This window comes from Synchiropus splendidus, chromosome 2 (assembly GCF_027744825.2).
Source record: "Synchiropus splendidus isolate RoL2022-P1 chromosome 2, RoL_Sspl_1.0, whole genome shotgun sequence".
Classification (NCBI taxonomy): domain Eukaryota; kingdom Metazoa; phylum Chordata; class Actinopteri; order Syngnathiformes; family Callionymidae; genus Synchiropus; species Synchiropus splendidus.
Window position 1 is genome coordinate 1129493 of NC_071335.1, and position 14213 is coordinate 1143705.

Consider the following 14213-nt stretch of genomic DNA (forward strand, 5'->3'; position numbering starts at 1 on the left):
CTAATATTAATATAAATAGTAGCATTCCAATTATAAAAAGACTCAAGGGAGACATCCTAGTGGTTTTCTCCCATTCCTTGATCATTTTGTCGCGTTTCATTTGTTTCCTGGAAATTGTAGTTGGTGTCTGGTGCTGTATATCCTTGGCCTGATCTTTATATGCCAATTGTTGTCTCGCCTTAAACTGCCACCAGCGCCTAGCTCTCCAATACCAGAATTTATCCCATAAATTCATTATTCTTCTTTCCCTTTCTTCTTTTGAGAAGGAGGGCTATTCGCGATTGCTTACCACTAGCTGGTCGCTTGCCTTTATCGCGTACTTTAGGCACCTCCTCGTCTTCTGACCTAGGACTATCAAGATCCTGTGGGTGAGAAGAGGGTGGTGGCATTAGTTCTTGCGACGCCGTCTTTTTGATCTCTCCTGATTGGTTCATAATAGCCGAACTGTTCTTGGGATTATTCCTCTCCCCCTCTGGACCAATCGCACCTCCCAGGCATGGTCCTAGGTGCTGCTGGAAAAACGTGCTGCCTGGCATCTCATGATCCAAGACAGCTTCAGTAAATCCAGTACGGCTGAGCTTAGCTCTCCTCCTCAGCCAGGCTGACCACCATCCAGTCACCTTTGTCCTTGCTACAGGTCTGACCGGGATCGAGACATTAGTCAGTATCATCAAGTCCTTTGTGTCAACTTCTATGAAGACCCCCAACGGGCACCATATGAAGCCAGTGAACAAGATAAGGACATGGGCGCTCCCAGACACTACACGTGGGCCGCATTCAGTAACAAGAATAAGGTTACGTTCAATAGTGGAGACCCTGGCTTCCTGTACCTCCTTAGCATGCCTGGGCAAGGTTCCAGAAGTTGTAAAAATCCTCTTATTGTTGGTTAAATGCGGGTAGTTGTACACGTCTGGGCAGAATATTTTCCCCTTAGCCACTCTATCTTGTGGCCATATTTGCTCGGTCCACCACCTTCCCATGGAGGTGGATTCCCAATCTCTCTGGCTATAGCCTGGCAAGGATAGGCTCCCATCTCCAGACAAACGCAAGCCATCCTCCCACTTCCAAGGGAGAAAGTCTTCCCACTTCATGGTGGTATCCCTGGGGATGACTGAGAGTTTCTTTTCCTGTTTAGATGACAATTTGTCATAGCCAATAGTCATCACAGTCTGGTATATCAGAATGGGACAGTTCCAAGAATCTATGACACTGGCCCGTAAAGCAAACGGTGGCTGAGGAAGGTGATCGTTTGAGTGGAAACGATACCGCAGCGCCAAGAACTGTGCTGGGTTTATCTGCCAGGGGGTGCCAGTATCGCACACATTCCAAACCCCGTTACGTCGGCCACAGGTGCATGGCCCACAATGGGTGTCTTTGCGTAGTATTTGATATCGACATCCCCACGAGTCCCAGCAGCATTTGCAAAACGTGAAGGGGGCAGACCCCATTAATTCAATCCCGCACATCAAGTGTTCAGCGCCCACTTCCGCTCGCTTAGGACGGTGCTCATGCTTGTACTTTGCATCTCCAGACCAAATTAGGGCAAAAACGGGCGCAGCACAAAGGACACAGTCACCAGGCTCATAGTTAGACCATCTAGCACTGGTGGTGGGGTGAGTATACGGCAGAACAATCCCTTTTTTCCAGGAATGATTAACACCATCCCAGGCCATGACCAAAAGGCCATTATTTGGGAAGACTCGGTCGGGGAGCATCTTCACATAGTCCTCCCCAACCCCCTGAACCCAACCTGGCACATGGTCTCGGTCAGCTTCCATCCTGATTTTTATACTTAAGTCGTAGTTTCTTGGGGTGGTACCTGTGGCCATCTTTACCCGTAAGTACGTTCCCTTCGACTTTTACTATAGTGGTAGATTTTCCGGTGGCGAGTATCCACAACTCACTTCCCACCTATAACGATACAGAGGGCTTGTGAGAGTGGGCAGGGGTAGAACCCCGTAACTTGGGGAGACTGAGTTGTTGGTTAATGGCAAAGAGGTTTTCAGGTAAGTGCCATCTGTGCTTATACAGTAGTATTTGTGATTTTGCCGCGCGTACTGCACGTTCCGCGGACTCCTTTAGTGTTGGATTGACGCGGGATGGATAAGACATGTCGTATCCCTTCCTGCTCCAACCATGAACGAAAGTGCTTGGAAGTGCACACGGCGGCATTATCCATGGAAGCTCTTCTCGTAAGAGCTCCACCACTTTTTGGCACAACCTCTTTGCTCATTTCCATTTTTCAATCTCAGTCAAATTATTTTTAAGGAATTCACTTTACCGGCTATGAACAGTTTCCCGAACTATGCCGCTGCTTCCTGCTGCAGTTCCCCAGTTGTCCTTAGCGGACTCCTTACCATGGGGTGCCCGTTATAAGGCCTCACAGGACTTTTTGCTGTACTTCTGTATTCCAGCTATATTATATAGTTGTACTACAATTACCTTGATACTTTAACTATCCTGCTCGGGGTGATCAGTCCCAAGGGACAGTCTTTCGGTAGATTGTAGAGTCAACACGATCGTACGTTGTCGAGTGATAGAGCCTGAATCTTTCTCTTTGATTCAAAACTCAGAGATTGTAGGATCCATCTATTCACTACCGAACTTTTCCCGCCAGAATTTTAATCTGTGGTCCAGTTACTCACAAATAGATTGTACGTTTTTCAATCATGTCCCTGTTCGGGCGCCATGTCGTCGGGTTTAGGTTTTCAAGGTCTTGTGTACAAGGCGATTAGCTATAACATAAGCCGTCCCTAGTTCCAAGCACACTACCTCCCTTTGCCTCTCTGGTAAAGGGCCCCTCGGTTGGTCAACTCAGTCAGCGTCTTGTTGCGGACACGGTTCTAAAACTATAATAAGCATATCAACTATACCTTATTATATTAGTGAGTAGTGTCGGCGCTTCACTGAGCGGGTTATTTAATTAGCCCGACCTGTTAAGAAACAGGTTCTTGACCTTACAATGCTACACCTCTTACCGTAGTCTCTTTACTTAACTTCGTTTAGGGACTCATGATCGGATCCTAAATCCATTCCTTTCAAATAACACTTTCCCCATAAATGCCTAAAACTACCACCTAATCATTGACGCAATAATTCAGGATGGAATAATGCTACCATGTGAGACAATCATTAAATGTGCAACAGGAGGAAATCAAACAATAACTCACCTATAACCCAATTGATGGTAGTAGGTAGGAGCCAGTTGATTCTTTAGTAGTCAGGGATCAACGCCGTTGTGCCTTTTCAGTACTTAATTCGTACTCAATTTTATTTTGTTTTTTGTCACAAAAATGTTTCTTCAAAAAATTAATAAAAGAATAGTAAAAACAGCAAAGTCAACCAAAAATAATAAAATCCATAAACTCAAGGGTATTGCCAGACGCTGATACCCAACAATATCAAAAGTACCGCCAGACGCTGGTACTAGTACATATACTTCAAAAACCATATAATCAAAAACACTTCAAAAACCGTATAATTAAGAATACTTCAAAACCATATAATCAAAACACTTCAATAAAAAGAATTAATTCAAAAATAGTAAAAGAGAAATAAAAGATGAGTTAAAATCAAATGGTCCGAGAGCAAACAGCAAGAGCACCGTCCCAAGATAAGATAAAAACTTACAGCGGACAGACGCGGGCGAAGATCCAAAAAGAGCAAGAAGCCAGGGTCACATCTCCGAGCGCTTATATAGCCACACACGGCTTTGAAGACATACCGACATCCGTTTTCTCACGCCAAGCCAATTAGTCATATCTATAACTTATCTTGTTTTTCTCCAGGTGGCCTTTTGAAGTCCTTCCCTCAAAAGGATACATGTTCGGTGATAGATCATATTAGTGTCAATTGCGTCAGCACTTACATCATTTTTTACGTCACTGATGCCCGGTTCACCATATTAGGTCAGTACATCCACTCCATTTTGTCAGCACGTGCGCACAGGTTCAAACTAAGTTCAAGATGGCCACTTTGTCATGACTTCAAATGAGCGCGCCTTCAAGGTCATTCTCAGATCCAAGCACACAGCTGTTCGTGAGTTCAAACGCGCATGATCAAAAGCATACAGGTTCACTAAAGTTCGAAACATTAAACAATTAATGATTAAAAAAATCAGAAACAATATCAAATATTATTTAGCAGGTCCATTAATGATAAAAACAGAAACAATATCAAATATTATTGAGCAGGTTTTGATTATAATATTTTCGAACTTCCAGTGTATACAACAGCGTTCCGGAACCCACCTTATCTCAGGCTGAAAACGCGTTTTCTGCTTTGTGCCATAACTTTGCAGGGAAGCTTCAGAACATGAAATTTTCAACTCCCACTATAACAGACAGGGACTTTGTGGTCGTTGCAAATCAAATCTGAGCTGTCTGAAGTGTTTTTCGAAAGTTATCAACATTTTTATGTTTGGCGTTCAGGAACCCACCTTGTCTCAGGCTGTAAACGCGTTTTCTGCATTGTGCCACAACTTTGCAGGGAAGCTTCAGAACATGAAATTTTAACCACCCACTATAGCAGAAAGGGTCTTTCTAGTAGTTGCACATCATATCTAAGCTGTCTGAAGTGTTTTTCCAAAGTTATAAACATTTTTATGTTTGGCGTTCCGAAACCCACCTTATCTCAGGCTGAAAACGCGTTTTCTGCATTGTTCCTTAACTTTGCAGCGAAGCATCAGAACATTAAATTTTCAGCTCCCACTATGACAAACAAGTTCTTTCTAATAGTTGCACATCAAATATAATCTGTCTGAAGTGTTTTTCGTAAGTTATCAACATTTTTATGTTTGGCGTTCCGGAATCGACCTTATCTCAGGCTGAAAACGTGTTTTACGCATTGTCCCATAACTTTCCAGGGAAGCTTCAGAACATGAAATTTTGACCTCCCACTATGGCAAAAAGGGTCTTTCTATTAGTTGCACATCAAATCTAAGCTGTCTGAAGTGTTGTTCCAAAGTTATCAACATTTTTATGTTTGGCGTTCCGGATCCCACCTTATCTCAGGCTGAAAACGCGTTTTCTGCATTGTGCCATAACTTTGCAGGGAAGCTTCAGAAAATGAAATTTTAACCACCCACTGTAGCAGAAAGGCTCTTTCTAGTAGTTTCACATCAAATCTATGCTGTCTGAATTGTTTTACCAAAGTTATCAACAGTTTAATGTTTGGCGTTCCGGAACCCACCTTATCTCAGGCTGAAAACGCGTTTTCTACATTGTTCCTTAACTTTGCAGGGAAGCATCAGAATATAAAATTTTCAGCTCCCACTATGACAAACAGGGTCTTTCTAATAGTTGCACATCAAATCTAATCTGTCTGAAGTGTTTTTCGAAAGTTATCAACATTTTTATGTTTGGCGTTCCGGAACCCACCTTATCTCAGGCTGAAAATGTGTTTTCTTCATTGTCCCATAACTTTGAAGGAAAGCTTCACAACATGAAAGTTTCACCTCCCACTATAGCAGAAAGGGTTTTTCTAGTAGTTGCACATCAAATCTAAGCTGTCTGAAGTGTTTTTCGAAAGCTATCAACATTTTTATGTTTGGCGTTCTGGAACCCACCTTATCTCAGGCTGAAAACGCGTTTTTGCATTGTGCCATAACTTTGCAGGGAAGCTTCAGAACATGAAATTTTGAACTTCCTCTAAAGCAGAAACAGTCTTTGTAGTAGATGCACATCAAATCTAAGCTGTCTGAAGTGTTGTTCCAAAGTTATCAACATTTTTACGTTTGGCGTTCCGGAACCCACCTTATCTCAAGCTGAAAACGTGTTTTCCGCATTGTGCCATAACTTCTCAGGGAAGCTTCAGAACATGAAATTTTCACCTCCCACTATCGCAGAAAGGGTCTTTCTAGTAGTTGCACATCAAATCTAAGCTGTCTGAAGTGTTTTTCCAAGGATATCAACATTTTTGTGTTTGGCGTTCCGGAACCCACCTTATCTCAGGCTGAAAACGCGTTTTCTGCTTTGTGCCATAACTTTGCAGGGAAGCTTCAGAACATGAAATTTTCAACTCCCACTATAACAGACAGGGACTTTGTGGTCGTTGCACATCAAATCTAAGCTGTCTGAAGTGTTTTTCCAAAGTTATCATATTTCTATGTTTGGCGTTCCAGAATTGACCTTGTCTCATGCTGAAAACGTGTTTTCTGCATTGTGCCATAACTTTGCAGGGAAGTTTCAGAACATGAAATTTTCACCTCCCACTATAGCAGAAAGGGTCTTTCTAGTAGTTGCACATCAAATCTAAGCTGTCTGATGGGTTTTTCGAAAGTTATCAAAATTTTTTTGTTTTGCGTTCCGGAACCCACCTTATCACAGGCTGAAAACGCTTTTTCTGCCTTGTGCCATAACTTTGCATAGAAGCTTCAGAACATGACATTTTCACATCCCACTATAGCAGAAAGGGTCTTTCCAGTAGTTGCACATCAAATCTAAGCTGTTTGAAGTGTTTTTCCAAAGTTATCAACATTTTTATGTTTGGCGTTCCGGAACCCACCTTATCTCAGGCTGTGAGCGCGTTTTGTGCATTGTGCCATAACTTTGGAGGAAAGCTTCAGAACATGAAATTTTCAATTCCCATTATAGCAGAAAAGGTCTTTGTCGTACTTGCACTTCAAATCTAAACTGTCTGAAGTGTTTTTTGAAAGTTTTCAACATTTTTGTGTTTGGCGTTCCGCAATCGACCTTATTTCAGGCTGAAAACGCGTTTTCTGCAATGTGCCATAACTTTGCGGGGAAGCTTCAGAACATGACATTTTCAACTCCCACTATTGCAGAAAGGGTCTTTCTAGTAGTTGCACATCAAATCTAACCTGTCTGAAGTGTTTTTCCAAAGTTATCAACATTTTTATGTTTGGCTTTCCGGAATCGACCTTATCTCAGGCTGAAAACGCGTTTTCTGCATTGTGCCATAACTTTGATGGGAAGCTTCAGAACATGAAATTTTAACCTCCCCCTCTTGCAGAAAGTGTCTTTCTAGGAGTTGCACATCAAATCTAACCTGTCTGAAATGTTTTTCCAAAGTTATCAACATTTTTATGTTTGGCGTTCCGGAATCAACCTTATCTCAGGCTGAAAACGCGTTTTCTGCATTGTGCCATAACTTTGCAGGGAAGCCTCAGAACATGAAATTTTCACCTCCCACTATAGCAGAAAGGGTTTTTCTAATAGTTGCACATCAAATCTAAGCTGTTTGAAGTGTTTTTCCAAAGTTATCAACATTCTTATGTTTGGCGTTCCAGAAACAACCTTATCTCAGGCTGAAAACGCGTTTTACACAATTTGCCATAACTTTGCAGGAAAGCTTCAGAACATGAAATTTTTACCTCCCACTATAGCAGAAAGGGTCTTTCTAGTAGTTGCACATCAAATCTAAGCTGTCTGAAGTGTTTTTCCAAAGTTATCAACATTCTTATGTTTGGCGTTCCGGAATCAACCTTATCTCAGGCTGAAAACGCGTTTTACGCATTGTGCCATAACTTTGCAGGAAAGCTTCAGAACATGAAATTTTCAACTCCCACAATAGCAGAAATGGTCTTTCTAGTAGTTGCACATCAAATCTAAGCTGTCTGAAGTGTTTTTCCAAAGTTGTCAACATTTTTATGTTTGGCTTTCCGGAATCGACCTTATCTCAGGCTGAAAACGCGTTTCCTGCATTGTGGCATAACTTTGCAGGGATGCTTCAGAACATGAAATTTTCACCTCCCACTGTAGCAGAAAGGGTCTTTCTAGTAGTTGCACATCAAATCTAAGCTGTCTGAAGTGTTTTTCCAAAGTTATCAACATTTTTATGTTTGGCGTCCTGGAACCCTCCTAATCTCAGGCTGAAAACGCGTTTTCTGCATTGTGCCATAACTTTTCAGGGAAGCTTCAGAACATGAAACGTTCGCCTACCACTATAGCGGATAGGGTCTTTCTAGTAGTTGCACATCAAATCTAAGCTGTCTGAAGTGTTTTTCCAAAGTTATCAACATTTTTATGTTTGGCATTCTGGAACCCACCTTATCGGAGGCTGAAAACGCGTTTTCTGCATTGTGCCGTAACTTTGCAGGGAAACTTCAGAACATGAAATTTTAACCTCGCACTATAGCAGAAAGGGTCTTTCTAGTAGTTGCACATCAAATGTAAGCTGTCTGAAATGTTTTTCCAAAGTTATCTACATTCTTATGTTTGGCGTTCCGGAATCAACCTTATCTCAGGCTGAAAACGCGTTTTACGCATTGTGCCATAACTTTGCAGGAAAGCTTCAGAACATGAAATTTTCCACTCCCACAATAGCAGAAAGGGTCTTTCTAGTAGTTGCACATCAAATCTAAGCTGTCTGAAGTGTTTTTCCAAAGTTGTCAACATTTTTATGGTTGGCTTTCCGGAATCGACCTTATCTCAGGCTGAAAACGCGTTTCCTGCATTGTGGCATAACTTTGCAGGGACGCTTCAGAACATGAAATTTTCAACTCCCACTATAACAGACAGGGTCTTTCTAGTAGTTGCACATCAAATCTAAGTTGTCTGAAGTGTTTTTCGAAAGCTATCAACATTTTTTAGGTTAGCGTTCCGGAAACGACCTTATCTCGGGCTGAAAACGCATTTTCTGCATTGTGCCATAACTTTGCAGGGACGCTTCAGAACATGAAATTTTCACCTCTCACTATAGCAGAAAGGGTCTTTCTAGTCGATGCACATTAAATCTAAGCTGTCTGAAGTGTTTTTCCAAAGTTATCAACATTTTTACGTTTGCCGCTCCGGAACCCACATGATCTCGGGCTGAAAACGGGTTTTCTGCATTGTGCCATAACTTTGCAGGGAAGCTTCAGAACAAGAAATTTTAACCTCCCACTGTAGCAGAAAGGGTCTTTCTAGTCGTTGCACATTAAATCTAAGCTGTCTGAAGTGTTTTTCCAAAGTTATCAACATTTTTATGTTTGGCGTTCCGGAATCGACCTAATCTCAGGATGAAAATGCGTTTTCTGCATTGTCCCATAACTTTCCAGGGAAGCTTCAGAACATGAAATTTTGACCTCCCACTATAGCAGAAAGGGTCTTTCAATTCGTTGCACATCAAATCTAAGCTGTCTGAAGTGTTTTTCCAAAGTTATCAACATTTTTATGTTTGGCGTTCTGGAATCGACCTTATCTCAGGCTGAAAACGCGTTTTCTGCATTGTGCCATAACTTTGCAGGGAAGCTTCAGAACATGAAATTTTAACCTCCCCCTCTTGCAGAAAGTGTCTTTCTAGGAGTTGCACATCAAATCTAACCTGTCTGAAATGTTTTTCCAAAGTTATCAACATTTTTATGTTTGGCGTTCCGGAATCAACCTTATCTCAGGCTGAAGACGCGTTTTATGCATTGTGCCATAACTTTGCAGGGAAGTTCCAGAAAATGAAATTTTCACCTCCCACTATGGCAGAAAGGGTTTTTCTAGTAGTTGCACATCAAATCTAAGCTGTCTGAAGTGTTTTTCCAAAGTTATCAACATTTTTATGTTTGGCGTCCCGGAATCGACCTTATGTCAGTTTGAAAAATTGTTTTCTGCATTATCCCATAACTTTCCAGGGAAGCTTCAGAACATGAAATTTTGACCTCCCTCAATAGCAGAAAGGGTATTTCTATTAGTTGCACATCAAATCTAAGCTGTCTGAAGTGCTTTTTGAAAATTATCAACATTTTTATGTTTGGCGTTCCGGAACACACCTTATCTCAAGCTGAAAACGCGTTTTCTGCATTATGTCATTACTTTGCAGGGAAGCTTCAGAACATGAAATGTTCACCTCCCACTATAGCAGAAAGGGTCTTTCTAGTAGTTGCACATCAAATCTAAGCTGTCTGATGTGTTTTTCCAAAGTTATCAACATTTTTATGCATGGCGTTCCGGAATCGACCTTATCTCAGGCTGAAAACGCGTTTTACGCATTGTGCCATGACTATGCAGGGAAGCTTCAGAAAATGCAATTTTCGCCTCCCACTATAGCAGAAAGGGTCTTTCTAGTAGTTGCACATCAAATCTAAGCTGTATGAAGTTTTTTTCCAAAGTTATCAACATTTTTATGTTTGGCGTTCCGGAACCCACCTTATCTCAGGCTGAAAACGCAGTTTCTGCATTGTTCCTTAACTTTGCAGGGAAGCTTCAGAACATGAAATTTTCAACTCCCACTATAACAGACAGGGTCTTTCTAGTAGTTGCACATCAAATCTAAGTTGTCTGAAGTGTTTTTCGAAAGCTATCAAAATTTTTTAGGTTGGCGTTCCGGAAACGACCTTATCTCGGGCTGAAAACGCGTTTTCTGCATTATGCCATAACTTTGCAGGGAAGCTTCAGAACATGAAATTTTAACCTCCCGCTATATAAGAAAGGGTCTTTCAAGTCGTTGCACATCAAATCTAAGCTGTCTGAAGTGTTTTTCCAAAGTTATAAACATTTTTATGTTTGGCGTTCCGGAACCCACCTTATCTCAGGCTGAAAACGCGTTTTCTGCATTGTTACTTAACTTTGCAGGGAAGCTTCAGAACATGAAATTTTCAACTCCCACCAAAACAGACAGGGTCTTTCTAGTCGTTGCACATCAAATCTAAGCTGTCTGAAGTGTTTTTCCAAAGTTGTCAACATTTTTATGGTTGGCTTTCCGGAATCGACCTTATCTCAGGCTGAAAACGCGTTTCCTGCATTGTGGCATAACTTTGCAGGGACTCTTCAGAACATGAAATTTTCACCTCCCACTTAAGCAGAAAGGGTCTTTCTAGCAGTTGCAGATCAAATCTAAGCTGTCTGAAATGTTTTTCCAAAGTTATCAACATTTTTATGTTTGGCGTTCTGGAACCCACCTTATCTCAGTCTGGAAACGTGTTTTTTGCATTGTGCCATATCTTTGCAGGGAAGCTACAGAACATGAAATTTTCAACTCCCACTATAACAGACAGGGTCTTTCTAGTAGTTGCACATCAAATCTAAGTTGTCTGAAGTGTTTTTCGAAAGCTATCAACATTTTTTAGGTTAGCGTTCCGGAAACGACCTTATCTTGGGCTGAAAACGCATTTTCTGCATTGTGCCATAACTTTGCAGGGAAGCTTCAGAACATGAAATTTTCACCTCTCACTATAGCAGAAAGGGTCTTTCTAGTCGATGCACATTAAATCTAAGCTGTCTGAAGTGTTTTTCCAAAGTTATCAACATTTTTACGTTTGCCGCTCCGGAACCCACATGATCTCGGGCTGAAAACGGGTTTTCTGCATTGTGCCATAACTTTGCAGGGAAGCTTCAGAACAAGAAATTTTAACCTCCCACTGTAGCAGAAAGGGTCTTTCTAGTCGTTGCACATTAAATCTAAGCTGTCTGAAGTGTTTTTCCAAAGTTATCAACATTTTTATGTTTGGCGTTCCGGAATCGACCTAATCTCAGGATGAAAATGCGTTTTCTGCATTGTCCCATAACTTTCCAGGGAAGCTTCAGAACATGAAATTTTGACCTCCCACTATAGCAGAAAGGGTCTTTCAATTCGTTGCACATCAAATCTAAGCTGTCTGAAGTGTTTTTCCAAAGTTATCAACATTTTTATGTTTGGCGTTCTGGAATCGACCTTATCTCAGGCTGAAAACGCGTTTTCTGCATTGTGCCATAACTTTGCAGGGAAGCTTCAGAACATGAAATTTTAACCTCCCCCTCTTGCAGAAAGTGTCTTTCTAGGAGTTGCACATCAAATCTAACCTGTCTGAAATGTTTTTCCAAAGTTATCAACATTTTTATGTTTGGCGTTCCGGAATCAACCTTATCTCAGGCTGAAGACGCGTTTTATGCATTGTGCCATAACTTTGCAGGGAAGTTCCAGAAAATGAAATTTTCACCTCCCACTATGGCAGAAAGGGTTTTTCTAGTAGTTGCACATCAAATCTAAGCTGTCTGAAGTGTTTTTCCAAAGTTATCAACATTTTTATGTTTGGCGTCCCGGAATCGACCTTATGTCAGTTTGAAAAATTGTTTTCTGCATTATCCCATAACTTTCCAGGGAAGCTTCAGAACATGAAATTTTGACCTCCCTCAATAGCAGAAAGGGTATTTCTATTAGTTGCACATCAAATCTAAGCTGTCTGAAGTGCTTTTTGAAAATTATCAACATTTTTATGTTTGGCGTTCCGGAACACACCTTATCTCAAGCTGAAAACGCGTTTTCTGCATTATGTCATTACTTTGCAGGGAAGCTTCAGAACATGAAATGTTCACCTCCCACTATAGCAGAAAGGGTCTTTCTAGTAGTTGCACATCAAATCTAAGCTGTCTGATGTGTTTTTCCAAAGTTATCAACATTTTTATGTATGGCGTTCCGGAATCGACCTTATCTCAGGCTGAAAACGCGTTTTACGCATTGTGCCATGACTATGCAGGGAAGCTTCAGAAAATGCAATTTTCGCCTCCCACTATAGCAGAAAGGGTCTTTCTAGTAGTTGCACATCAAATCTAAGCTGTATGAAGTTTTTTTCCAAAGTTATCAACATTTTTATGTTTGGCGTTCCGGAACCCACCTTATCTCAGGCTGAAAACGCAGTTTCTGCATTGTTCCTTAACTTTGCAGGGAAGCTTCAGAACATGAAATTTTCAACTCCCACTATAACAGACAGGGTCTTTCTAGTAGTTGCACATCAAATCTAAGTTGTCTGAAGTGTTTTTCGAAAGCTATCAAAATTTTTTAGGTTGGCGTTCCGGAAACGACCTTATCTCGGGCTGAAAACGCGTTTTCTGCATTATGCCATAACTTTGCAGGGAAGCTTCAGAACATGAAATTTTAACCTCCCACTATATAAGAAAGGGTCTTTCAAGTCGTTGCACATCAAATCTAAGCTGTCTGAAGTGTTTTTCCAAAGTTATAAACATTTTTATGTTTGGCGTTCCGGAACCCACCTTATCTCAGGCTGAAAACGCGTTTTCTGCATTGTTACTTAACTTTGCAGGGAAGCTTCAGAACATGAAATTTTCAACTCCCACCAAAACAGACAGGGTCTTTCTAGTCGTTGCACATCAAATCTAAGCTGTCTGAAGTGTTTTTCCAAAGTTGTCAACATTTTTATGGTTGGCTTTCCGGAATCGACCTTATCTCAGGCTGAAAACGCGTTTCCTGCATTGTGGCATAACTTTGCAGGGACGCTTCAGAACATGAAATTTTCACCTCCCACTTAAGCAGAAAGGGTCTTTCTAGCAGTTGCAGATCAAATCTAAGCTGTCTGAAATGTTTTTCCAAAGTTATCAACATTTTTATGTTTGGCGTTCTGGAACCCACCTTATCTCAGTCTGGAAACGTGTTTTTTGCATTGTGCCATATCTTTGCAGGGAAGCTACAGAACATGAAATTTTCAACTCCCACTATAACAGACAGGGTCTTTCTAGTAGTTGCACATCAAATCTAAGTTGTCTGAAGTGTTTTTCGAAAGCTATCAACATTTTTTAGGTTAGCGTTCCGGAAACGACCTTATCTCGGGCTGAAAACGCATTTTCTGCATTGTGCCATAACTTTGCAGGGAAGCTTCAGAACATGAAATTTTCACCTCTCACTATAGCAGAAAGGGTCTTTCTAGTCGATGCACATTAAATCTAAGCTGTCTGAAGTGTTTTTCCAAAGTTATCAACATTTTTACGTTTGCCGCTCCGGAACCCACATGATCTCGGGCTGAAAACGGGTTTTCTGCATTGTGCCATAACTTTGCAGGGAAGCTTCAGAACAAGAAATTTTAACCTCCCACTGTAGCAGAAAGGGTCTTTCTAGTCGTTGCACATTAAATCTAAGCTGTCTGAAGTGTTTTTCCAAAGTTATCAACATTTTTATGTTTGGCGTTCCGGAATCGACCTAATCTCAGGATGAAAATGCGTTTTCTGCATTGTCCCATAACTTTCCAGGGAAGCTTCAGAACATGAAATTTTGACCTCCCACTATAGCAGAAAGGGTCTTTCAATTCGTTGCACATCAAATCTAAGCTGTCTGAAGTGTTTTTCCAAAGTTATCAACATTTTTATGTTTGGCGTTCTGGAATCGACCTTATCTCAGGCTGAAAACGCGTTTTCTGCATTGTGCCATAACTTTGCAGGGAAGCTTCAGAACATGAAATTTTAACCTCCCCCTCTTGCAGAAAGTGTCTTTCTAGGAGTTGCACATCAAATCTAACCTGTCTGAAATGTTTTTCCAAAGTTATCAACATTTTTATGTTTGGCGTTCCGGAATCAACC